This window comes from Pempheris klunzingeri, chromosome 23, assembly GCF_042242105.1.
Source record: "Pempheris klunzingeri isolate RE-2024b chromosome 23, fPemKlu1.hap1, whole genome shotgun sequence".
In the NCBI taxonomy this organism is placed as follows: Eukaryota; Metazoa; Chordata; class Actinopteri; order Acropomatiformes; family Pempheridae; genus Pempheris; species Pempheris klunzingeri.
This window is the reverse complement of record NC_092034.1, coordinates 5,992,506-5,998,985: the sequence shown is the minus strand read 5'-3', so window position 1 is coordinate 5,998,985 and position 6,480 is coordinate 5,992,506.

The following is a 6,480-nucleotide window of genomic DNA, read 5'->3' as shown; positions in this document are numbered from 1 at the left end:
TAAATGTGACCACACATGCTAACAAGCTAAACCAGGATGGTGATCATTATTAGCATGTTAGCATGCTACATTTTGCATTTAGCTTGTTGGCATACACACACAGAGACATCAGCCTGCTAATGAACCAAACATAGATAGTTGACATGTTAATGTTAGGAATTAGCTTATTTGCATATGCAGCAATGACACAATTTCCCTCCAATTTTTTCAAAACATTTTATTTATACATTTATCCCATTTTGAAAGCGTAACAACACAAGACCTACAAGACAAAATGAAAAGGTTAAAAACATGGAAAATATCAATCTTGGAGCTCATTTTGTGGAGTTTTTAATTTTATTTCTTTGCCTAATAAGGTAATCAAGGCTGATCTCAATAGCTTCATATTTTCTAGTCGGAGAAGAAAAGGCCAACAATAAAGACAGGAGCAGTAAAACATTTTTTTTTTTTTTTTTTTTTTTTTAAATCCTGAGAAGTTTATCTTTTGCCTCTAGCTGCCTTGGTCTCATCGTCCTCTAAGTAGATTACAGCCTTTGCTCTCTCTTACAAAGTCACCAGCCTTCAATTAAATCCTTATCTCTCCACCCCTTCTACCACGCTCCTGCTGACTCCAGCCGATCATTGTCCTTCCATCTCCTCCTCAGTGTCTCTGCAGGTGCTTTTTTTTTTCTTACTTTTAAAAGTAGTTGGTCACGTCCAGTACTGTCCAGGCCAAGACCACCATAGTCCTGCTCACCTGATCCACAGGTCTCATGGAGACACCAGGTGTAACCTCAGGTTGGATGAGAGCACCGGTGGGCTTGTGTGTCATGGTCGCCCTCTTCATTAATGGTGAGTATTTATGTTAATATTACAGTTACAGTGTATTTTCCTTTTTCTGTAGCTGTTTCCTGTGTTTCGGTTCTCTCCTTCGTTTTCTTCTCTCCCCTGTGGGCTCCCATGGTTGCAAGTGGTTAACAAAGTTGTGACAGTCGGACTTAACGGGTCAGTGAGCATCTGTGTGTGTGTGTGCTATTTTGGTGTGTGCATTTCGTGCGAACTTCCCAGGGTCGAATGGGTTAGTCTGCTACACCGCAATGGAATCACTGGATTTAGGCTGCCTCCTGCAGTGGGATTGTCCCCTTGCCAGGCCTAATACCACCTACAGCGTGCAGACAAAGACTCAGGGGTAAGTCCTCCTCTGTGTGTGTGTGTGTGTGTGTGTGTGTGTGTGTGTGAGAGGGATATTACTGTAACTTTACACAGTTTGCTTTTTGCTGCTACCAGTGTGTAATAACTGTTATCTGCAGACACGAAACACTTTATTCCCCCCTTTTTGTATCTAATTTTTATTGCAAAAAGCAATGTTCCTTGTGTCCTCAATGCACTTGTGGTTACTATTTTTATGCTGATGTACAGTATTTCCAGTATATTTAGTACCTTTTTATCCTTCTGTTTTTTCTCATTGTGTGTATAGTAGATTATCAAATGTATACAGTATTCTAGTTCTTTTTTTTTTTTTATCAACACTATCTGTTGTACTTTCCTCTTTCTCTTTGTGGGACCAGTATCTACTCCGTAATCTGAATTAGATTATAAATGTAAACACTTTTTAGATTAAGTTCTTACACTTACAACACTTGCAAAAGAGATATAGAAATATATAATCTGGGGGTAACATGACAGAGCAATATTATGAAACAAGAAAGGTTTTTCTTTCTTTTTTTAAAAGGTTGTAAGTTAAAGAGGCATTTAACTGTGCTGTTGTTGGAAAGCCCCCCCCCCCCTTTCCAACAACAGCACAGTTCATTTAGATTAGTGGATTTTAAAGCTTTAAAACATCTAAAAAAGAAAAGCATGGAATAGTTTATTTTGAATAATGAGACTTATAAAACATGTTGGTGAAAGCCTGTAATTTAAAGAGACAATATTCCCAAATTCCTAAACAAATCTCTTGTTTTTGCATGTACGTACACATGCTGGACTCTTGTTGCAGGGGCCCCTGGCAGGACGTACCCTGGTGCGTTTGGGTCTCGTCCCACACGTGTGACATCTCTCAAGCCTTCTCAAACTATGAGCTGTACTACATGATTCGTCTGGGCGTCCACCTCAGCCCCAGCTCCACCTTGTGGGTCGGGCCACACAAGTTCGACTACAGCGACTTCAGTCAGTGACAGTCTGCGGTTTCTGTAATACAATAGTATAAAAGCTGTGATAAGAGTCAGCTGGGATGGAAACCTACTGACTCTTGGCACTCTGGTTCAAACTTTTAAAAGTGCAATAACCTGCTTTAATGTGTAATATGTGTCTTGTGTAATTACTGTTGAGCTTTAAGACAATTAACAGTGCGTGTGTCCGTCCTCTGGCCCCTCCAGCCTTCAGCCCCCCCTCTGTCTCAGTGTCTGTGAAAGACGACCAGCTGCTAGTGAAGGTGCAGTTCCCCTGTGCTGCCAACAGGAGGTGCTCTCCAGGGAGGTGTTGTCCCATCTCTGAAGTGATTGACCCCTGGACCACAGTGACCGTGTACAACCAGCTCAATCACTCTGAATACCAGGTCTCATGTGCTCTTTATCAGGTTTTTCTTGTGCTCAGTCTGATATTGCTGCACTGACTTGTTCCAGTTGAGCTTTAAAACACCATTCAGATTATTTTAGATTAAAAGAGCTGAAGTTTAACCCAGGTTAAATTCAGGTTTTGTGTAAGTCGGCGAAGGGTTAAGCTCATTATCAGTGACTTGCTTCTATGTTTTTGAATCTCTGCTGTTCTTTTAAAAAGGCCGGTGCTTTGTGTCTTTGCAGAGCCGTACAGTTTGGACGCAGGAAGTGTTGTCCCACGTGGAGTTCTCCGGCTTGGCTCCGGGTCAGAACTACTGTGCTGTGGCCAACTTCTCCTTCCCGACCTTCTCCATTGCTGCTTCCCCAAAATCTGCCCCCCAGTGTGTCGAGACTGTTTCCAAACCAGGTGAGAGTCGAGTTGAGTCCAATTTTTGAAGATTGAGGCCCTTAAATCATTCATGGCCTTCAGCATCCACCTGAAGTGCCCTTAAATGGGATCACAATTCAACCTTAAGAGTGTAACAAAGACACAGCGTGGATGTGATGGATCATAAACACTCACTCAGAGGACTCAGTCTTTAAAAAGATCATGAATTCTTTGTGAAAGAGCTTTTTGTCTCATTTCCTCTATTGCAAAATAATGTGGGTAGCCTAACCATTGATTTATCCTGTGACCCACTTGTTGGGAAATGTTTAACGGCTACATGATTAACAGCATGTAAAAGAGGAAATACGCTGTTCTGCTACACAATTAATACAATAATATATTCTAGACTTTTTAGTATTGCTATTTTTTTAATTTGAACAAATACTGCATATAAATAAAGAAAAGGTGCAAACAAGAACATAGTATGCATAATGAGATTAGCAAAATAAATATTTGAACAAACAACTAAACGTACAATAATTTGATTTAGTAAATGTAATATATGAAGAAAGGCTTCTACGAATTTCTCACTCAGCAAAAAAACTCTAAAAAGGAGCTCAACGTCAGTGTTTTCCCGTCATCCTAAATGGCGAGACAATAATAGTTTTCCATCCTGCTTATATTACATTCTGCTGACAGATTTTAAGGTACATATTCTTGGGCATACAGGTGATCATACACATCAAATGTAAGATGAAATATGGGCAGACCTGTAGGCCAGAGAAACAAGCCACAAGCTGCTTCAAAGCCACCAGACTCCATTGACAAAAACTGTAGTTTTACTTTGCAGAACATGTCTTTTTTTTTTATAATCTGTACTTTTACTTGAGTAAAGAATGTGTGTACTTTTGCCACCTCTGTTTATCTTTGGCTCTTTTGTTCAATACTGGTTAGTTTTTGGTTAATAATTGAAGGGGAAACTCATTCTTTGGTTGCTCAACATAGCATTAACATTGTAATTTGATGCCAAGAAACTCTCAGAAATTTGAATTTACTCCTTTTGTCTTGCAGCACATTTTAAAGAGCCAATTAAATTTCATCAGATGTGATTCCTCAGCCTCACTATCGACTCATCTTGTTGACTCTGGGTGTGAAATTATTTGGCGTTGGTTGTGTGCTTGGCGCAATGATTCGTTTAGCCTGTGTGGATGTGTTTCATCCTCAGGCCTGCCTGTGCCTGTGGTGTGTCTGGGAGTCGGGCTGACTTCTCTGCTCCTTGTTCCACTTCTCACTCTGTGTCAGCGAGGACCAAGACGAGCTGCACCAGCCACCGAAAATCAACCCAAGACTCCGGTATGATTTATTTTGCTCTTGCACTGCCTGTTCCTCCTTGACACACGACTCAAAACAGATTGTCTTCCATTAAGGTGTCCGTTCACGATCCAGTCTCTTTGGTCCTTCTCTCCCCGGCCCCTGTCGACCCCTGTGACATCCATGTGGAACTCAATGACGACCAAATCTCCATGGAGTCTTCCTCTAATCTCCCCTCCAACCAGGCCCAGAGCTCGACCCTGGGAGACACCAGTTATCCTCTCCATCACGACTCCAGCTCAGGGGCAGTGAGGCCTGGACTCTGGTATCAGCATCCCGCCTGAGTCTCACCCTTCCTGTAGGACTAACAGAAACTGATGCTAAAAGCTGGGGAGCCATCTTCCCGTGGGTGCTGCTCTGTAGAGGTAGGTGTCAGCTGGGACCTGTAGGGCCAGCCAGGCTTCACCACCATCACTCTGCCCTGCAGCTCCACTCCAACAGATGTGCACCAAGATCATTCTTATAAAAGATGGAGATGAAGATGTGTTTAACGTTATGATCACAGGATACTTTACGGTATTGGCTGCTTTGGGGCGTCTTAATTACCTCATTTGTCCACTAGAGTGCTGACAAACCACAAAATGTCCTGCTCAGAGCACATCTTGCTTGCATCAGCTCTACTTTCGAGTCTTTCCGGACCAGAGGGTGATTTTAGTAATCAGTTAATCATTAATCTTTCTGGTTTAAAAAGCCAAACATTTCCTCATTTCAGCTTTGGAAAGGTTTGAGGATTTACTGATGTTCTTTGTAACAAAAAGTTAAGATCTAAAAAGTAATTTGAAGGCTTTGGGCACATCTTTACTTTAGAAAACAATCAGTAGATTAATTGATCGGTCAGTAGGCCAGCAGACAGATCCCTTCCAGCTCTGAGGACACTGTTCTGTACCTGACCTCTGACCTTCATGTCTTGTGGACTTTAATGGAGTCCATCTTGAGGAAGATGGTGCCAAAATTGAATTCCTCATAAGCCACCACATGACCACTACCATGTAATTCTGTTTAGCTGGCGTCTGTCATCAAGCAATAGAAATGTGGCGCCTCTTTTTTGAACATAAAAGCGCATTCCTCATTAGATATGAGTCAGAGTGCAGCATGAAGTGGGTCAGAGAATTGACTGGTGGATGAGAATCACCAGTGAGGCAGAAATAGTTTATGTGACGAGTCCAAACGGAGCCGTTTTTCTGTGTATGTACCATTGATTCAGTGTGAAAAATCTAAATCTGGTTGTGGTTCTTCCCCCTCTGCGTCTTGTGCTGAGGTCCAGTGACGCTCAACAGGCCAGTCCAAACCCATAAGCTTCATAAACGAGAACTAAGAAAGCGCTTGGCCCCCCCACATGCAGCCAGCAGCTCCCCCATGCTGCTTTGTTCCTGCAGAGCGATAACAGAGGGTAGTTGTTTCTGTCATTCATTGCTCTGAAATGTTTCTGACTCACAGTTGCCCCACCGCCGCCTCTTACCCGTGACTGACGCCTCATTCTGCCTCCTGCATGAAAACAAGGGAACATCTTGGCATCTCGCTTTCCGGCCTTCTGTTTCGCTGGTGGTGCATTCTTTCCGCAACATTGGGGGAGCCTTGGGGGTTTGGCCGTCCAGCATTGTTTGTTTCCCCTTCTACTTTTTCCAGAGTCCACAGAGACCAGGGGGGTTATCCAAAGCTCTGCGTACAGGCCAGTGGTATGGCTTTTATTAATAAGCACGTTGTGGAGTGATGATTAATGGATGAAGCAAGAAGCTGGCTCGTGTGAATGAGCACCTGACCACACAATAGTCGAGCTGCTGTTACCTAGAACATCCAGAAATGGTGCGTTTTTGACCTTTTTAATTTATTTTCTCCTTTTTTGAGTATTTTTTTCAGACAATATCCACCGATGTGGATTTAATGTTGCTCTTTTGCTCTTTGGTTGTGTGTGTATTTTGGCATGCAGTGTCTTGTGGAGTGAGCTGCAGTGTGTTATAGCTCACTGCTTCCTGAGGTGACCTTGTTTCTTGTCTGGTAATAATTTCTTTTACCGTGATGATAAAGCGGAGGAGGTTTATGCCAACAGTTTGTATAACGACTAATGTTGAACTATAAAATTGTATCTACGTTATCAGACTATGCAGCTTTACAAAGGTAAAATGCAATAACTATTTCATAAGTTACTTAAAACTTGTATCTGACTTTCTGATGTCGGTTTTACAATATAAAATGAAGAACATGCACTTG